Here is a 21,697-nt window from a genome sequence, read left to right on the forward strand (position 1 = left end):
ATTACAGGCACTGGAGAACAGCCAAGAAGATATACTGCTATGAAACATTTATTCACATTCCGGAGGTCATACGAACAACGGTAATGGGATTCCCAGCTTCAAGACTGCATGGAAATGAAAGTGAGGAACCTCCCATAGGAATATAAAAATGTAAGCTAAAAACGGAAAGTCAGACAATAGGGAAGGAAGCTTTAGGACTTATTAATGCGAGCAGCTATGCCATAATGAGGTGAACACACACCTTTTTTTGCTCATATGCAAAGAGTAGAGTTTCAAGATCCAGCCTGTGAATATGCAATATTAAAATATAGGGGAAAAAATGCTGCCAGCAGGTGAGCCTTCTCTCTCCAGTTTCCTGGCTTTGAGAGAAACGCCCACAGAGTAAACAGTAAACATCACACAGACTTGTTCTGATCTTCCTTTCTGACTTCCTTCGTGTTGATTTGATACTTAAAACTGTGCAGCCAAGATCCAGAAGGTCCTGTTTTGGATTCCCTGGAATGGAATCTCTGTTGGTTAAATCCCTCGTTTCTGTACAGTCAAGCTGCTGGCAGCAGGGGTGCTTGGCCAGGCTTCCCAAAGCCTCCAGCATGACAGGCATGAGGAGGGTTAAGATTGCCATGTACGGTTCTCCCAAAAGGGGGAGAGAGGATAAATGCTGTGGCCTGGTGTGCCTCTGTGTTCTTTTGGGTCAGGAGCACGATTTTGAAGCAAATCTCCTGGTTGATCCCACTCACTGTGTTTTGGTTTGTATTCCAAGAACACCTCAGAGCACACAATTCCTTATGCATTAAATTCAATGGGACGATGCGCTCCAGGAGTGCACATACTGTGCTAATGGGCAGCAAGTCCACAGGATCAGACTAGAGCTATTAAAAAATAAATCCCCCCAAGGCATCTGCTGCAGAAATCAGGCTCCCCAGCACTAACTGTTTTACCTTACACATCATCTCCTACTGCAGAGCATTTTTTGTTAATGTCAGGATAACCTTAGAGAAATGATTAGTTTGTCCAAACCAATCTGAAAAGGAATCAAGTGAGACCTGAAGAGATTTATTCTGCCTTGTGTTGTCTCTTCGTAGATATTGTACATTCCTAACTTCACCTTCTTTTAACTGTTTTTCCACCCACAACATCTCCCCTACAAATACACATAGCTCTCTCAAATATACCTCTTCCATACCCCTCAGTATTTGCCATTGTCACAGTGAGTTCCATGATTGCTATTAGAAGAGGTGAGTCTGTCAGTCTCAGTAGGTGTACAAACCTAATCGCAGGAAGTACTTTCTACCATGTGCCCTCATAAAGACGCTGTCAAAGGCATGGGTGTCCTGCAGAATTCACTGCCAAGGCTTCTAAGGATGAGATCATCTATCTACAGAGTCATACATCTTTATATACTTAGAAACTGTTTTGCCAACATGCAGTCAGACTATATCCAATCGAGGTTGCTGAAAAGCTTGTCAGCAGTCTTTGAAAATACTCAGGTTTGTTGAGATGATCACAATTCAAGGTTCTCACCGCAACTAACAGAGAAATTGTGTATAAAAAACGAGAAGCCACATCCACAGCACAAACGGTCTGATTCCAAAATTCTGCATGGAAGTGTTACAAAAACATTTAAATACCACAAAATATTAAGTTGCTATCAAAGTTCCCATTTGAAGAGTAAGCTTGGATCCACACCACCTAATTCAAGTAGACTCACTCTGTAGAACATTCTCTGATTTTTCAAAGAAGAGTGTATCATGAAGTGACGCACCCACTTACACACCAGGTAGACTACGTCTTCCTCTGCTCAGCAAAATGCTGATGGGCAGGATGACAGTTTACACATTCCCTTTTCCAGGTGCTTTTGCCTTATCAGTGTTTTCCAGGAACTTGTTTTCCCTGCTCAGGGTATAATTGACAGTCTGCTCATTCTGCTCACATTTTAGTTTCTATATAATTAAATCACTCCCCCCCCCCCCCCCCAAGAAAAAAGACACCCTTTTCTTGGGGTTCTATCAGTAGGCTTTGGATATTGATGTTCTCTTTGTTGGTGTTTTCCCTCAAGCATCTTTCAGGAATCAGCAACTTTTGGAAAAATCCTTGCTTTCATCTGTTGGTTACATTTACTTTTTTTTTTTTTTTTTAAATAAGTTTCTGGTCCTGGTAGCTGTAAAGGAAAGCTTTATAGTGTAAGCCAAGACTGTCGGGTTTTTTTGTGAGCCAGAAAAAAAAAATAAAAAAGAACCCCAAATATTTAATAAGAAAATAAACTCTCCTTATTGTAATTTAATTGGGGAGGGGAGGCAGGGAGAGAAGGGACTAATGTTTAAGCTGTGAATTCTTGTGGTTGACAGCTCTTTCAGCCAACCCACATGCTGACACAGCCCAGTTACAGTATTTGCAAACATTTTATGCAAAGTGAGACCTGTACATTTCACATGCAAACCACAGAGCTCTCTCCCTAATTGCACAAAACTCAGCAGCTGACCAGGTATCTTTTCAACAACCCCCAAAACCTGACTGGAGGTATATATGGAATCCTCATCCCTTTTCCGATACCACAGACTGCAGAACAGCAACTGATTTCTCATCTTCTCAACTGCTGCATGAATTCAGGATGAGCTAAATTCTCCTGTGTGAAAACTAACAGCAGCTGGCAAGTGTAGTGGCTTCTTAGGAGGTTCGCAGCTCCACGTACAAAATCCTAGTGACATAAAAGCACGGATGTGCTTTGGTTCAAACAATTTAATGTTCAGAATCTTGTTACGTGCATTACAGCACAGTAACACCACTGACTTCAATAAAGTTGCTGCTGCTTTCATATGTGAAAGATCTGAATCTGGCCTCTAAAACATCTGAATCTTTCTTTGGTCATTCAGCCAGCGGTACTTTAAATCTCTCTTGCTGACATCCTGTAGCCACAAAGTACATCCATGCCATATCGTGCTTTCCAATCAGACTTATGTATGTGTGGGATGCAACTATATCCTTAATACAAGCCTCCAAGAGAAATGCACAGACTATTAAAAGCATTCCTTCCAATTTTAAACATGATTCTGCCAAAATACTTAAATATAGCTGGTCAGCAGACTGCACAGTGGTTACTGTGATGAAGTGAGACACCAGCTTAAGCTCTGTCTGCACCACAAATTTAACCAAGCTGGTAGCTGGTTAGCAGTACAGTCTGTTGATCTGGACTCATCTCTCAGTATAATACATCCTAAGTCATATTTGCTCCCGTCAACAGAATATCCAAACATGTCTGTGGCTCTGGGAGGGCATGGGAACCGGTGTGTGCTATTCACAGATGTGATGCTATAGACCTTCAGGAATGCAACAGAAGAAATTGTTGAGGGTTATTTATCCTCTAATTTAAAGCCAGGCTTTTAAAGGTGAAAAAAGCCTGAAAGACTGGCTCCCAACACTGCTTTGCAAAGTGATACCAGGTGAGTTTGTCTTCAAACAGTTGGATGATTTACTTTGTGATTCATATACCTGGACACTACCCTTTCCTTTTTGTCGCAATGCTGATGCAAAAAATCACTAAAACAACACAAGAGCCAAACAGTAATTAAAACTTTCCATCACATTGCACTGACATTATCAAGCCGTGGGTGGATTCACTGACACAGTAGTGGAAGTACAAATTCAGCATTGGTTCCATTCTTTAGAGATGCAGTGCTGCTGGCACCCATACAGAAACGCCTACAAGTCTTGAGAGAATATGATAGTTGACCTAAAATATTTGTATACACTAGGTTATTCAAACAGTTTTCAAGATATTTCTGAGAGCGAGCCTTATTTCAGTTTGATCTCTGGCTCTGTGCTCGAGAAACATCTTGCACTTAACTGAGAATTTGCTGGGAATCTAGATTATATCCCAGCGCTGAATGCTTGGCCAAGGAGATCTAGGGTCTCTGCCAGCAGAAATATACACTGGAAGACAGGCTGCCTCCGTGTGTTTTACCAGTACTCCACCACATATTGGACTGATTTAAAACCACCAATTGCAGTTGTATTCCACCACAAAGAACAGTTAAACCAGGCACATTTCACCACGAACCACCTCAGAAGGATTTGAATTTATATGGAAATTTTTGTAATGTAATCTTTATGGGGGGGGGGGGGGGAGCAATAGCTCACAGAAAGATTAAAGAAAAAAAATAGCCTTTACACAAGTGTGTACGGATAGCCATTTACTCTTATTTGGCTTTATCTTTCTTTGCAGGCATGCCCCCAGCTAAAAATGCAGAAGTTTTGAGCTTTCTTTCCCCTTAGAAAAGAAGAAATCTACAAAGTATGCCCCTTTTTGCCATTATAGCAACCAAAGATCTGCTATGGAATAGAAACTTAAGTTAATTATTTGCAAGTATTTGACGAGGAGCAAATAATAAATGCATTCCAAAATATCAGAGCTGTCTTACAGGACAAAACAAGCCCTGGGCTAAAATTCAGGGGGAAAGAAGACAACCCAGTAAACTGACTGTTGGAAGAAAACTGCTAAACAAATTATATGCCCGGATAGCCAAGGAAAATGGCACCAGTCACTTGGGGCGATAAGAACTGGTCTACACAGAGCACAAGAAAAGGTATTTCACAACAGAGCCCTTAATGTTCGGGACAGGACTCAAACCACAAAGGTCATAGACTAACAAAAAGTCAATGTTCACCAGCAAGAAATGGACAGACACACACCTACTTCATATGAAACACATTTGCTCTGTTTTTGGCAAAGTCTGGCACTTAGAGGCACCTGAAGCCCATTCCTCCCTCCCAGACAAATGCTCCAAGCACTGGGCTGGGCCAGGCTCTCTCCCTTTTCCCTCCATCCTCCTGCCCACCAACACTGCTTCAAGTGGGAGGTGGAAGCCCTGCAGCTCCTCCAGCCAGGTGCTGCGGGTGCCCTGGGGCTCTCTCCCTACGAAGAGCAAATCTGGACGTGCACCTCCCCGTGCCAAGGAAGAAAGTCAGCCCAGGGTCCCCAAGACATCTGGCGAAGATATTTAACACCTAAATTAGTTAATAAAAAAGCAGTGCCCTTGTCCTCCTCTGCCAGCCCCATTTTCAAGGACGAACAGTCAGTTCTGGTCAGCTTTCTCAGAAAATGCTTTCATTTGCCTCCCCGTAGGGAGGACCCCAGTCTCTGGCTCCCAAGGGGACAGGAACCTCCAGCAGGCTCAGACATGCTTTTAAGCTCTGCCAAACACAAGAAACTCCCCCACACGCCTCAGCTTAACCAACAACTCACTCCCTTCTCTGGTCAGCAGCAGAGATGCTTCATTTGCCCATCTCAGATCCTAACTCTCATCACATACTGGCTGCAGACTCTCAGTTCCCACACTCTGTGAGTTAGGGGATGAGTTACGCTAAAGCAGCTGAGCCTTTGACTGAATCCGGTCCTTAGTTTTGTCGTGGTTTAACCCCAGCCAGCAACTAAGCACCACCCAGCCGCTCACTCACTCCCCCCCATCCAGTGGGATGGGGGAGAAAATCGGGAAAAAAGAAGTAAAACTCCTGGGTTGAGATAAGAACGGTTTAATAGAACAGAAAAGGAGAAACTAATAAGGATAATGATAACACTAATAAAGTGACAGCAGTAATGATAAAAGGATTGGGATGTACAAATGATGCGCAGGGCAATTGCTCACCACCCGCCGACCGACACCCAGCTCGTCCCCGAGCGGCGATTCCCTGCCCCCCCACCTCCCAGTTCCTATACTAGATGGGACGTCCCATGGTATGGAATACACCGTTGGCCAGTTTGGGTCAGCTGCCCTGGCTGTGTCCTGTGCCAACTTCTTGTGCCCTGGCTGGGCATGAGAAGCTGAAAAATCCTTGACTATAGTCTAAACACTACTGAGCACCAACTGCAAACATCAGTGCTATCAACATTCTTCGCATGCTGAACTCAAAACACAGCACTGTACCAGCTACTAGGAAGACAGTTAGCTCTATCCCAGCTGAAACCAGGACAAGGTTCATGGTCACTTAGGAAGTCGGTATCATCAGACTTCAAATATCAAAGCAGTAATCCCAGGGCTGGGTTTGTGTCCTGAGCCATAGGTCGCCCTTCCTCTGAAGCTGCCCAGAAATAACATTGATGTAAGATCAACAATTGACAGTCATTTTCCAAATCACGTATTTTTCTTACCAGCATTCATGAGCTGAGTTTTTGTCACACTATCTATTTCTTCCTGATGAGCAGCACATACACAAATTCTGTCCCATCCATGAATAAAAACAGGCTTGAGCATATGCAGAGAGCATATGTGGCATTTCTGCTACTCTGCTCAGGGCTGATCACTGATGCTGGCTGATGGTCTATGACATTCGACTCAGCTATGTGAGGAGGGAGGGGGTAGGAGCTACCAAGAACGGTAACACCTTCCAGTGCTTTGATCACCTCCAAGGGAGGCAGGAGGGCTCCATTTCTAGAATTTGGCTGCCCTAGGGCACAGGGTTTTTTTTAACCTGGAACAGGAGAGAACTTCTAAAGCAAACCTCCTGAGTGCCATCACCTGAGTGTGCTTCAGTTCACATTCCCAAGCAGTCTCACAGGTTGCAAACTAGGTTCATTTCATGTGAAACCTGCTTAGAAGATGAGCCTCAAGAGGGCACCTAACATCCTCCAGCTGGTAGGGGGCACTCTGTGGGACCAGGCTAGAGCTAGCCCAACGTATATGCACTTAGAATCTGTAAAGCATGGATGCTAGGAGTTCAGCTCCAAGTGTTTAGATGCACAGGTTTGTTCCTGTTGGGCTGCATTGCTTTTTAACATAGACACAACTTCTGTTAATTGAAATTAGGGCACCTGATTCTGTCCCTGAAATATTTGGTTGCAGAGGATTTTCACTCAGTCATATTCCAGGAAATCATCTTATTGCCCATAGTTAGCACCACAAGAGAGAATTTCAGAGCTCATTCTCAGGTGTATGGTGCATGAGACACTCCTTTTCCATTTGTCACGCTATTGATGTCATTAGAGGAGAACGTGATCAGCATTCCCAGACAATACCTCTTCCTGGAATTAGAGCTTGGATGGATCACAATGCCTCACTCCAGAGTTTCCAGATTATTGTTTATCACTAGAAACTGAGTTCCAGTGCTCAAGCCCTACGTCCATCGGTTTCATTTCCTCTTCTAACAATTCGCTCTACGAACATGCCCTTCTATGAGGATCCTACCCTTCCCACAGACCAATAGTTGGCCTTGCACCCACCCAGGCAGTATTTGTCCCAGAAATCCACCTCTTTATAAAATCTTCACATACACCATACACTCAGGCCATTAAAATAAAAAAAAACCCAAACACATGGCAACACAAAACTGAAAATCGTAAGTAGCACAGCTTCCCCTCTCCTAGCCTCCATGATGCAAAATGCACTAAGAACAAATGGGGCAGAATGGCCAGTGTTTCAGTAGGTGTACCACAATCGCCATCCTACTGATGTGGTCTTGAATTATTTCAGACTGTAACACCAAAGAGCACCACATTATCTACCCCACAAAACACCATACTGATTCCTCAGCAGTAAGTACAATAAACAGCGCTATTAGAATAAATACATGGATCTCATTTCCTCCTTGCTCTCTCATCCAGCGGACATTTAGAGAGGCTCAGAAAGCTTTACAATCTAGTTAAAATTCCCCTCATATCACAAGATGGGTGCCTATCCTGGTAAATTACCGATTAATCTAATCTCTTCTTGTTGTTTCCATCGCTAAAATGTTTACCAAACTTCAAAACTAAGGCAAACTAATTTAGATTATAGCAGAGTGCCACCTAGTGCTAAGCAGGTTTGAATTCAAAAGGCATGCTCTTATCTCTAAGAAATTATTAACCAAAAATTCATTCTTCAGTTGTACTGGCAGTGTAACACACCCTCTCTGAAAGTATGCAAGGAAAGCATAAGAAGTAACAGAAGGGAAGATTATAAAAGAGCCTGAACTAATTATGTTCTTTGTAAAGTTGACAAGGGTCTGCTGTTAACAAAGCCCTGCACTTCTGGGTGAGTGCTTTCAGACTGTTACACATGCTCTAGATTTTAGTACGTAACATCATATACATGAACAGAAGAAGAAAATGTGACAAAAATATGCTCAAACTACTAGAAATGCCCAAGAATGGAGGAAAAAAAAAAAAAAAAAGTCATGTTTATTTCAAACTGTGCTTTTCAAACTTTGCAAGGATTTATTTTTTGGCCCACCAAGAGAAAAATCTAAATCCCCTGGCTGAGGTGAACACATCACACAGGGCCAGGAACATCATCTGTATTTCAGATGAAAGGCACCTACTGACCCCAGCAAACATCAGCTGAAATCTTTATATGCCTCACAGCTCCTTGAAGAGATATGAGGTGAAAACTCTGCTTGTGGGCTCTGAAAATGGCCTTAGACATAAACAGAGATGAGAGAGACAAACGTTTTCACTCCCTAAATGCATTTACTGATATTCCAAGGGAGATTTTAGGCTGGCAGAGCGGGGGCAGGAAGAAGTTCCCTGGTAGCTCAAACAGAGATCAAGCATTTCCTAGTCTTAAGCTAGGGAAAGCATTTCCCTGGCTAGAATGATGTTCCCATGCTGTAGACATTCTTCTCCAAGACCAACAAAGGACAAATTGAGAAGTGTCAATTTTTTTTTTTTAATTTCTTAAATGTACAACACACCTAACAACAGGTGTTCTGTAAAACAAGATTTCCCAGAAAATGATACCCAGACTACAGAAGCCTCAGTCCCTTCTCTTGGTGATTGCTACACGTGGTTATGAACAACTGGCTCACACAGACTGTCAGGGTGGAGCACAGATATTCTCAGGAAAACACAGTCTGAGGTAAAGTCTATTTGCTGCTCAGTTCTGTCTTCTTCCTTGGGTGTGTTTGAGAGACAGCTGAGATTAACTGACATTTATTACGAAAAACACAGGCTATCGTCAGGCTAGTAGAAGTGGGCACAGCAGATAAAAAATAATTCAATGAATTATTCTGAATTATTATTCTGATTCTTGTCTCATCCTGTCCAGACTGCAGCAAAGCCACGAAACACCACTTTCACTGTTAGTGTTTGGAGCCTGTTATAATTTACAAGCACGGACTGCAGCATAAAAGTTACCAATTCTTCTGTTTTAGAGGATCAAACAAGATTTCATAGCTGCTTAGTAAATGTTTCCAAATACAGCAAATATACCCTTGCAGTGGGAGAAATTAATGTGATTCACAAGTTGCTTTTTCTTTTCTTTTTTTGGTTAAAACCAGTCGAGTTTGAGAGGAATGAAACACAAGGGTGTAGCAACTCAAACCCTTTGTCTGCTGTGCAACTGCTATAGGAACAAAAGCAACCTGAACTACTTTCCTCTTGTTGCAACCAAAAGTCATCTGCTCTGACCCAAAAGTCTTATCTTGAAAGACAGGGAGGTGCCACCCTTCTGAGACTATACCTATTTGTAGCCATTGTTACCACGGTGGAAGAATTTGGTGCAAGCGCAGCAGCACATTAGCAGGCAGAGTGTGGAGATGCCTCTGTAGGTTAGTGACCTGGGGAAGACTTGCTCACCACCACCCTTTTGAAGCATCAAGTTGGTCCCACTACACACCGTCCCACCCCAACAAAGCTCAGGACGGGTGGCTCCAGCTAGCAGAAGTGTTGCACACTTACATACAGTTTCATACTGCACTCTGTGTGACAGAGCTCATACCCTACAGGTAAATGAAAGCGCCCCGTTTATTAAGTCTTAAAAAGCAGACCTCCCCTCACGCAAAACCTAAAATAATAATTAGGACAAAATTGAGCTTGAACTGTGGCTGATTCCAATTATTTAAAAAGAAAATTAAAAAGGGAAGGATGCACTCCCACCCCCTTCTCGAGATTATCCCAGGGTCGCCCAGAGAGCCTACGTCTTTCCTTAACCTCAGTATCCCCCCATCTCCAGCATGCTGCAAGAAGTGAAACCTCCACAGCTGGCTCAGCAATCTGGTCCTGCAAACACTCTTGCTTGAGGCAGAGAGAGGAGTAACTCCATTCTGGTTAGAGTAATTCACAAAAAGCTCCCTTTCCTCTTACAGCATGCCCAGATGGAGGCAAAGGGCCGTGCTGCTGTCCCTGACATTTCCCATTTTAGTGAGAAGGGTTTCTCATGCTGCGTGGAATGGACCTACTTCAGCCCAAGTACAACAGGCACAATGTGCTCTTTCATCATGTAAGCTCCTGGCCCACCTGCCAGTTTGCCATCTTTGCAAGTAAGTATCATCATCACAACGTCTATTTTCATACATTTTAAAACATTATTAAATAATATTTCTCTTTATTTAAATACACATATATATATTTCTGGCAGGGCAGCACACCTCGGTTTCACAGAAGCGAGACGCCCTCATTCTACGCGCAGGGAAACTGAGAGACAAGGGTGAAGCCCTTTGGTGAGAGCTTCCCCGTTGAGTTGGGAGCAGCACTGCAACGTCCCCAGCCTCCCTCCGAGGTGTCCCCACCCAGCTGCAGCCCTCCCCACTGGCGATCCTGAGGCACCAGTTGCACAAGGTCAGCCGCCTTGTTTAAGCTGGGACTCTGGTTTAAGACAAGGTCAGCCGCCTACCCAGGCCTCGGGTTTAAAGACCGCTCTCTGTCAGGAAGCAGCTGTCCCAACCAAGGACCTTTAAACCCAATCCGGCAAGCAACGAGGAGTCCCGTCTTACAAAACTGCGCAGACAAAACAAAGGGGCTGAGCCCGAACGGCCTGCGTGATACCCGCCGGTGGAATCCTCCTCCTTGAGTTATTGCATTTGAACTGCTCAGAGCGAAACGCAATGCTCAGCTGTAAAATATTTGCTTTTTGGCAGCTCACAATCTTGTTCCAAAGGCACATGTGAAATACATTCCTGGGTAATCTTGGAGTGAAGTGGGCCAGATGGTAGCAGTCAGATGTGACCCAATTCTTCTTAAGCTCTCATATTTTCAAAGACGTGTGCTTAAAAACCTCATGCTTCTCTCCCACAACATATATATATATCTATATTTCAGACCATGTTTTTTGAGGCAGTTGCAGGCACGTACAGAACTGTCACCTTTCAGCACCCTGTGTCCTGGGGATAAGGAGCTGTGCACGTCTGTAACAGAACGAGTCATGCCATGGCAGTTTTCATCCCGTTTCCCGCGGACTGAGGGGATATCAGGCAGCCTCCTCGTCTAAGGAGGGCGAGGGAGCAGAAATACTTTCTCTGACTTTACTGAAGGGAAACAGATAAAAGAGGGACGGGGTGGAAACTGGTTGCAGTTGTTACATCAGCTGGAGGGGAAGGAATGGCTTTCAGGATGGCCATAGAGCATTTTAGCTTAAGGTTTAGGCTTGTTTTTCTCGGAAAGACTTTAAAATGCCTGATTCTTGTTCAATTAAACATGCACGCAGGCCCTCCCCTCCTTCTGGAGGGTTTACTTTCTGTTCTTATTTTCTTTTCACGTATCTGGCACAGGCATCTGAGTCATATCCCTAGTGTCTAAATGTTTCAACATTTATTGCAATATTGTGGAGCTCAGGGTAAGCCCATGTCACTAACGCTGCAAAACCCAGCAGTGTAGGAGGGCCACCTCCGAGAGCGGGGGAAGGAAAAGCCCTGCCAGCCCGGATGGCAACCGGAGCTGACCGGTGTCGGAGCAGGGGTAGGGCAGTCCCTGACCCCGCTTTGTACGGGACTCTTCACCCACCTCACAGCAGTTTTAGGATGGCAGGTCTGATTTCACACGTGTATGCAGACAAGACCTCTCCATAAAGCTTTTCTCCACAAAACTCGACCTTTTCAGTGCTGTGCTCTCTGACGAGAAGCTTATTAGTACTTGGTCATCACTACCTCACATAATCATGGTCCCTTCAGAAAATAAACCAAGTCTGTCTTTCCCAGCTTAGGAGAGGCAGAGTGAGAGCTGCCCATTACGATGGCTTTTCTCCCCCTCAGGAGAGTTCAGCAAACGAATCAATACATGCCGCTCTCCAAGAGCCTCAGCTGGAAATTTTAAAGGTGCAGCACACCAAGAAGAAAACAAAACTAATGTTCAAAAGCTACCTACAGCCTGCCATGGCAAGCATGCCTTTGGAAGGTCTGTGTCGGGATTTTGGGTTTGATAGGAAATGGGATGTCACCGAGCAGAGGCTCTACATACCCTTTCCTGTGCCCTGCAGCCTCGCACCAGCACAGACCTCCCTCCTGGGGCTCCCCTGCACAGCCAGCAGCACCACTGTCATGCTCCAGCCTCATCTGGAGCTGGTGCAAACCATCACAGCTTCATGAAGGCAATGGACATATGGGTATCTCACTTGGGTTAGGTCATCTACTTCCTCCTTCAGCGAAAAAGCTGAAAGCAAGCAACTTGTGCATTAGAAGCGTAATATATAAAGAAAATGTCGAACTGATAAAAACATTTGGTTCCATATTGTGGATGATCAGATCGAGCAGCTGAATTTAATTTACAAGGCACCTCCCTGATGGTGGCTGGGTGCAGCTGCTCGCTGTGAAAGGTCTTACACCCACACTGCACACACAGAAGCAGACTCGGACTACAGCAGCAAGAAGTGCGATGCAAGGATCTGACACCTGCATTTCACCAGTGTAATGGTTTTTCATTGTCTGCAAAGAAGAGATCAATACCTTTCATTTAAGATCATAGAATCATAGAACAGTTTGGGTTGGAAGGGACCTTAAAGATCACCCAGTTCCAACCCCCCTGCCATGGGCAGGAACACCTTGCACTAGACCAGGTTGCTCAAAGCCCCATCCAACCCAGCCTTGAACACTTTCAGGGATGGGGCATCCACAACATCCCTGGGTAACCTGTTCCAGTGCCTCACCACCCTCACAGTGAAGAATTTTTTCCTTACATCTAACCTAAATCTACCCGCTTTCAGCTCGAACCCATTACCCTATCAAGCCACCCCTTGTCCTATCAAGATGTGGGATGGCTCTGTTAGGGAATGTTTTGACTGTACAGAGCTACACGATTCTGATGACAAGGTGAAATGCTTATCGGTGAGGATGACAGGGAAAGCCAGTAAGGCAGATATTGTGCTGCGAGTCTGTTATAGACCACCCAACCAGGCTGAAGAGGCAGATGAATCATTCTACAAGCAGCTGGCAGTAGTCTCACAATCGTGTGCCCTTATTCTCGCGGGGGACTTCAACTTTCCAGATGTCTGCTGGAAATACAACATAGCAGTGAGTAAACAACCTAGGAGGTTTGTGGAGTGTGTGGAAGATAACTTCTTGACACAGCCGGTAGGTGAGCCTACCAGGGGAGGAGCCTTGCAAGACCTACTGTCTACAAAGAGGGAAGGACTGGTGGGAGGTGTGATGGCAGAGGCTGACTCGGGCTTAGCGACCATGAAATGACAGAATTCTCAATTCTTGGTGAGGCAAGGAAGGTGGTCAGCAAAACCTCCTCTATGGACTTCCAGAGGGCAAACTTTGGCCTCTTCAAGGCACTGGTTGAGAGAGTCCCTTGGAAGACGGTCCTGAAGAGCAAAGGGGTCCAGGAAGGCTGGACGTTCTTGAAGAAGGAAATCTTAATGGCTCAGGACCAGGCTATTCCCATGTGCCGCAAGTTAAACTGCCAAGGAAAACGACCGGCCTGGCTGAACAGGAAGCTTTTGCTAGGAGTCAAGAAAAAAAGGGGAGTTTATCATCTCTGGAAGAAAGGGCAGGCAACGTGGGAGGAGTACAGAGATCTTGTTAGATCATACAGAGAGAAAATTAGAAAGCCAAAAGCTCAGCTAGAACTAAATCTGGCCACTATTGTAAGGGACAACTAAAAATGTTTTTACAAATATGTTAACAGTAAAAAGAATCCCAAGAAAAATATCTATCCTTTAATGGATACAGAAGGGAACGTTGCCACCAGAGATGAGGAAAAGGCTGAGCTACTTAATGCCTTCTTTGCCTCAGTCTTTAATAGGGAGACCAGTTATCCTCAGGGTGCTCTGCTCCCTGAGCTGGAAGGCAAGGATGGAGAGCAGAATATACCCCCCTTAATCCTGGAGGAAATAGTGACCTACTACGCTGTCTGGACACTCACAAGTCTATGTGACTAGACAGGACCCATTCAAGAGTACTGAAGGAGCTGGCAGAGGAGCTTGCCAAGCCACTCTCCATCATTTATCAGCAATCCTGGTCAACGGGGGAGGTCCCAGAGGGCTGGAGGCTTGACAATGTGACACCCATTTACAAGAAGGGTCGGAGGCAGGATCCGGGGACCTACAGGCCTGTCAGCCTGACCTCGGTACCAGGGAAGATTACGGAGCAGTTCATCTTGAGTGTGCTCACATGGCATGTGCAGGACAACCAGGGGATCAGGTTCAGACAGCACAGGTTCATGAAAGGCAGGTCCCGCTTGACCAACCTGATCTCCTTCGATGACCAGGTGACCCACCTAGTGGATGAGGGAAAGGCTGTGGATGTTGTCTACCTGGACTTGAGCAAGGCTTTTGACGCTGTCTCTCATGGCATATTCCTTGAGAAACTGGTGTCTCATGGCTTGGACAAGTATACTCTTCGCTGGGTGAAAAACTGGCTGGGTGGACAAGCCCAGGGGGTTGCAGTGAACGGAGTTAAATCCAGTTGGCGGCAGGTCACAAGTGGTGTTCCCCAGGGCTCGGTGTTGGGCCCCGTTCTGTTTAATCTCTTTATCGATGATTTGGATGAGGGGATTGAGTGCACCCTCAGCAAGTTTGCAGATGACACCAAGTTGGGAGGGAGGGTTGATCTGCTCGAGGATAGAAAGGCTCTCCAGAGAGATCTGGACAGGCTGGATCGATGGGCTGAGGCCAATTGTATGAGGTTCAGCAAGGCCAAGTGCCGGGTCCTGCACTTGGGTGACAGCAACCACATGTAGCACTACAGGCTTGGGGAAGAGTGGCTGGAAAGCTGCCCGGCAGAGAAAGACCTGGGGGTGCTGGTCGACAGCCGGCTGAATATGAGCCAGCAGTGTGCCCAGGTGGCCAAGGGGGCCAACGGCATCCTGGCCTGCATCAGAAATAGTGTGGCCAGCAGGAGCAGGGAGGTGGTTGTTCCCCTGTACTCGGCACTGGTGAGGCCGCACCTCGAGTGCTGTGTTCAGTTTTGGGCCCCTCACTGCAGGAGAGACATTGAGGTGCTGGAGCGTGTCCAGAGAAGGGCAACCAAGTTGGTGAGGGGCCTGGAGCACAAATCTTATGAGGAGCGGCTGAGGGAGCTGGGGCTGTTCAGTCTGGAGAAGAGGAGGCTGAGGGGAGACCACCTACCTGAAAATATAACTTGCTAATTAAAAAACCAACAACAACAAAAGCCCCAACAACAACAAAACCCCATCTCTACATGTTCTTCCACACACTCACAGTCTACTCTGCTGAAAAAGAGAAAGAAACACCTTTTTGGCCACTGCCTGGTCCCCCCCACCATGGAGTCAAAGTTTTGGTACAGAGATTAAATAATTAGTTTCTGCCTGCAGCAAAAAGAAATACAAGATGTTCTACAAGTGAATGAGAAATTAGTAATAAAAAACATGAAAAATATATCCAGAACAGGATATAAGTTTGGAAAACATTTCCAAAGTTAAAAAAAGTAACTGTGCAGCACCGTTTTGTTTCAGTCTTAGTACAAGCCTACACACAGCAAACTTAGGTAATCACAGCTCTAACAAAGGTACTGTAAATTAATCAAAATATTTCATCAAGAAAGGAGAAAAATCTAAAAAATATATTATCTGAAATGTCTTCCTAGAAATTTCTGCAAAGCTGTAGGGTTTCCCAAGCTATACACTAGCTCCAACATGAGAAAGAAAACAGTGTCATTGCATATCCTCCTGTCTTCATTGGGTACAGTTTTACAGGTTGAAGTTGGGAGGTGTGAGCATCTTTCCACCTGGGCAGATCTTCACCTGCTGGTAAGAAAGGCAGCAACACAGCTGGTTATCAATCCAGCTCTAATTTATACTGAGGTGGTGGTCAGAGATGAGTAAGGTGTACTATAGCACCGCTTGAAGAACAGGACTGGCCATTGATACAAAACAGAACATCCCACTATCTCATGGGTAGAGGTAGCCTATATAGCCTGTATAACAGATGGGGTGTTCAGTGGAAAACTGGAGGACAAAGTTCAAAAGCTTAAGCTTGAATACATAATTCCTCAGTGGCAATATGTTTCCGTTAAGGGCAATGGTCAAATTATCCATTATCAATTTCTGCACGTTAAGGAAAGTGCTAACACAGAGCCACAGAATACCTGAGGTTGGAAAGATATTCAGAACCTGCTGGGATAGAAAAGCAAAATAATGAAATCCAAGTCTCCTGGAGGTAGAGTGAATGGCAGTGGCATGATTTCTGAGGAACAGAGAGCTTGTATTCAGACTTCACGAGCTCTTTTTTAATGGAATAACATCCCTGGATAAAGACAAGCGCTGGAAAACAAGAATTACAAACAAATGCTAGGAGCACTATCTGAAGTATGTCTAATTCTAGTGGTCCTAGAAAAAAAAGAGCACTGAAAAAAGTTGGTTAAAAAAACATCAGCAAGGAAAATCCTTCAGGAAAGTCTGCTTTCTGTTTTGACTAAGCATTGTACAACATGCTTCCTGTTGCCTTTTCTCTACTAGAATATAAAAGACCCTTTTAAAAGGTCAAATTCTTGTAGTTTAGAGAATGAGAATCGCAAACCCACCATCTAGCCTGCAATGCGCTGTAGTGGTGAGCACACTCCTTTGCTAAGAAAAGTAGGATGACCCATCCATGCAAATCCCCTTTTCCAGCTTTCTCCCTCCTTGCAGTTTTCAAATTACTCAAGAAACGTATCATTATTTCCTAGAATAAATCCACTGCTGAACTCCTATACCAGTGTTTGAAGACCACTTATCTGTTACGATTAAGGAAATTCAGTGGTGCAATCCCTCTCTTTTATTGTGTCTGTCATGTAAGACCACGTATTTCCTTCCTGTAATCAACTCTCAGAGTCACCTTTCCACTTCAGAGCTTAAATTTGTACCTGTAAATTTCTCAGGTGAAAATTTGTTAATGCTAGCTTAAAAGTCGCCTAGTGTGAAATTTCTATAATCATGATAAGAAGGGGAGGATTTTTCTTCCAAATGAATGTCAACAAAAAGCCACAAGTTCCTATGCAGCACTTCAGTTCAGGAGACAAGAATTGTTATTATATTCATACGTGGTCAGTGGTTGGTGCATGAGAGCCAAGGAAAAACAAGTATCAGCGTTACTCATCCAAAGCAACTACTAAAGGCAAACAAGTCTGATTATCATGTCTATGCAGCTGTGCTAAAACGGTATGCCTTCACTACACTTGGCTTTTATTTGCCATTACTATGTAGAATTGGCTTTTTCTCGCTACTATATTCAGTAACTATTCAGCCTCACTGCTGTAATGTTTCGTCAAACCATCAGCAGTAGCTTGATCAATTTTGGATCACAGGAGAAAACAATGGTGCATTTGATTGTTGTTTAAATGCAGCTCTGCCCTGAAAATGACTCTGAACTAGAACTCCTTGAGAACTACCAGGAATAAACCTCATGGAGGGCCTTTGAAAATTTGAAGGAACAAGGGAAAACAAACAAATCGGGTTAAGGATTACAAAAGAGTTGCATGTTGGGCTGATCAAAAACTTGCCTATTCCTTTACACATGATATTAATTCCCTCCATTTCATGTACATTTCATTAAATACATATTTTACAGAGACGTGGCATGACAGATGTGCAGCAGAGCACAGTACCCCCAGGCCCAGTTCTCTATGCATACAACTTCATGCAGATGTATCTAGCCTGGTAGTGAGCCGATTCCCATGATTTTCAGCGAGACAAGTCTCTAGAAGTGTTTTCAATTCAGCAAAATGCTGGACTGTCAAGTAAGCCGTTTATGGCAGCTCTCCCCATCTGGAGCCCTCCCCCTTATGCACAAAAATCCTTTCTGCTCTTTGCTGTAGACAGCAAATCATCCCACAGGATGATTCTGGGGAGATAGTGCATGCAGTGGGGAGATATTATAGTTGGCAATAATTCAGGACCCCCAAATGGGATACAGCCCATAGTTCCCCTGGGTCTCTTCTTATAGCAGAGCTAAACCAGAATTTCTGTCACTGTATCTGTGACATTGGTCAGGCTGCAAAGACATGGAAGGGAACATAAGAAAAAGCTTTCCAAACCTGCGGCATGCTTTGTGACAATGCTTTGCTTCGCCCATTTCCGGTCAAAGAAATTTAAATCTGTGGAATTACGAAGCAAAAAAAGTAAAAATCAAAGCATTAAATGAAAATGCTGAATGTAAAAACCTCTTCCCCTCCTCTCCAAGAAATGTATGGATTGTGATAGCCTGTGTGCTGCTACTAAACTGAAAACACTCCAGGAGAAAGTAATCTGAGGAAGTGAAAGTGCTCCAGGAACATCACACGGGCTGATAACAATGACGTGTCATAGTGCAGTGCTCACCAAAACAGGGTGACCTTGATGGGCCCTGTGCAGCTTCACCCCCACCCCACCCCCCCCCCGCCCTTAAGTATGTGCATTTACGTATGTACACAACCAGCCCTATTGAGTCTCTAACTGCAATGTTGGCACAGGATAACTTCGTCTTGACAGCTGAAGCCTTAGCCAAAATTTTCAGATGACAGAAGGCCTACATGAGTTGTAGCCGTTCCCTTCTTTGATGATTAGGGAGACAGACTCTGATTTAATTGCTGGAAATAACCTGGAAGGTCTTCATACTCTTAAGAGAGAAAAACCATTTTGAAACATTATGTATAATTGAATAGAAATCTATTAGAGCAAGAGGCCTACTCAGGGAAAGATGTTTCAGAGGCACATACACATAATGTAACGTAAGTAGATCCGTATGGTCCTGGCAAAGGGTGGAAAGGACATCTGTCCTGAAAAATCCCTCCTAGGTATGCTTTTTTAAAGTTTAAAATGCTTCACATCTGTTTTACTCCCAGCTGGCAGAAAATCCTCAGGACTGCAGACCTCCTGATATGTGAATCAATCTAAAAAATGCATTGCAACTTTTGACACAAGAAACCCAGCTTCACACGCTCAACTGACACTTAATTTGCCATTTGCCAAACTTGGGGCAAATGGGATACTTTCAAGAGCCCTGTCTATACTACAGCCATTTCATGTTAAACATTCATGACAAATCTGTGTGTGGACAAGGTGTTGACTGCTCTCTCCACTCTTAATTCTGCATTGTCCAGTTCTTCAAGGAAAACCTGTAATCAAAGCAACGCTGAAAACAAGGTTTTCCACAGAAATTCTGCCTCCAGTAGAACCTGCAGCATCACTAGAAAAGAGAGTGCCCACCCAGAGCAGGGATGCAGCTCACACCCACCTTTGGACCAGAAGAAACATAGTAAGAGCAGGTTTGGCATACAGTTACCTCCTTTGTACACACAACGCTACCTAGCTGTTTGTTCCCTCTTCTTCTGCTGTCAAATTGAAAACTCTTTTTTGTGTGCCTTGCTAAAGCCAAATGCTTTAGCTGGCTTTTGGGTTTTTTTTTGTGTTTTGTTTGTTTGTTTGGTTGGTTTTGTTTGTTTGGGGGGGGGGGGGGTTGTGGGTTTTTTTGTGTTGGGTGGTTTTTGTTGGTGGGTTTTGGGTTTGGTTTTTTTTTCCTGAGCTATGAGGCGAGCCTCCAGGCCTCTCTGATGTAGCAGTAACAAGAAGTTTGTTCCAAGTTCCTTTTACCTAGGACATAGATAGTTTTTTAAGTTCCCAATTCTACTGTCAGTGTCCACACAACACCAGAGACGCTCTTTTATAGAATACAAAGTACTAGGGATTTTTGTACTTACATACCAGTGTTTGAAGGCGTATCCCTTGCCTGATGCAGACAGCTTATGACTTTCATTCTCTATGGTTTTCCTGTATGCAGTTACGGATGCACAGGAAGTGTGAATGGACTTAAGGGAGACTAAAAAGAAAAACTATTGCCAGAGCAAGGACTGCTCTTTTCTGTGGGAGGGGAAAAAAGGGTCACACACAGACACTAACTGGAATGACAAGACAATATATTTAAAGGAAGCTGAAATAAACTCTGAAGCAGCATTAAAAGCAAATGTCACCTCTTGCTTTTATCCTGGGAGGGCAGTGATGTACACAGGACGAAGACCGTGCTGTGTGACAAGGAGGTTTGAAAGCAAGGTCGATTGGCAAAACAGACGATGAATGACAGAAACATTGAATTGCTGAAATATCTCACAATAGGGAATAGAGTATCTCAAGAGCTATCTGGAGCACTTACCTGGCTCACGGTACAAAGGCATGTTCTAGAAACAGTAACTTAAAGGCACTTTATCAAAAAATAAAGCTGTGACAATGTAACTGATTGTAACTCAGACAGTCTGTAAGCATTTAGACAAAGTGGTTTTTTACAGCTGTCTCAAAGAACCAACAAAGCGTGGTGGTTATCTGAGAGCAAAATAACGTGACATACGCAGAGGTACACAGCAGAAGCTGCTAACAAGGCACGGACCTTGCTGACTCTGCTGGAGATCACTTGTCTGGTGAGAGCTGGGAAATGCCCAGAAGTCCAGTCCCCTTCCGAAGAGGATACTGGGCTGTAAAACCCACCGCTTAGATCGTGAGGATGCACATATCCCTTGAACATGTAGACTTTCCAGATTTTTGTTTGTTAGTAAAACTTTTTGGCAGAAAACTGTTTTCTAGAATTGTTAAAAATAAGACCCCGCCAAAATCTCCATAAACTTGCTCTTTCTCAAAACCACCCTGTAACATCTAACAGAAGTGAAAGCTTTTCTAGGTGTTAGCATACGGACAAAACCTAACAGAGGGCAATTTTGGGTGTGGGGCAGGGAAAAGAGTTTGGTTTTGGTTTTTTGTTTTTGTTTTTTAAATTATCCATTCATAATCTCCCCTTCTTCCCTTAAAACCAGTTTAGTCATTAAGTACAATATCATGAGGGGGGGTGTTTTTGTTCTGTTTTTTCTTCTTTTTTCAATGGCAACCAGAGTCCGTGTACTGGAGTCTCTTCTTAACGGGGCATTTCACCCCTCCTTCCCCACAGCCCTCCCGTAACACGCTCAGCTGTGCCAGGAGGCAGCTGAGCTTCTCGACTTCAAGTTTTCCTCTTTAGAAAGAGGAATCCAAGGTCTGTGCTCAGTTCAAGGTAACTAAGCAAGTTTAAGGTAACGAGGTTAGCAGACCTCTGAAGCGGCTTTTCGTTTAACTGAACGCATCCTGCATTTGTGAAATATCACTTAGGGGACTTTAACCTTTAGGAGATGTGTCGGGAGCTTCAGCTTAGTCCATCCAGATGGAGGAGGACAGCCGGACCTGCACAGGAGGGTACTGGGGACCCATCATAGGAAACGCAGCCCTGGTACAACCACCATCCCACCACTGTGCCTCCTCTCCCAGTCCTCTTGCCTTGCCATCCTGCTGGGAACATTTTTTTTCCCCTGTGCTCCTAAACCTTCTTAATTCACTGCGGTGTGAAGTCATCCACATTTCTCTTTCAAACAAACAAACAAAAAGGCCTCCAGCAGCCGTCTCTATTTCATGCTTGTATACATGTGTATGCACACAAAGACACACCATGCACATTAAATACATTAAAATGTGTACACTGCCCAGTCTCCTAAATTGTATAATCCTACTGTAAGCATTTTTTCATTCTCAGTTGATTAAAGTATTAGTACAGAAAACATCTGTCAGAAATAAAGATTAGGCAATGGGCTC

Source organism: Accipiter gentilis, chromosome 30, assembly GCF_929443795.1.
Source record: "Accipiter gentilis chromosome 30, bAccGen1.1, whole genome shotgun sequence".
NCBI classification, from domain to species: domain Eukaryota; kingdom Metazoa; phylum Chordata; class Aves; order Accipitriformes; family Accipitridae; genus Astur; species Astur gentilis.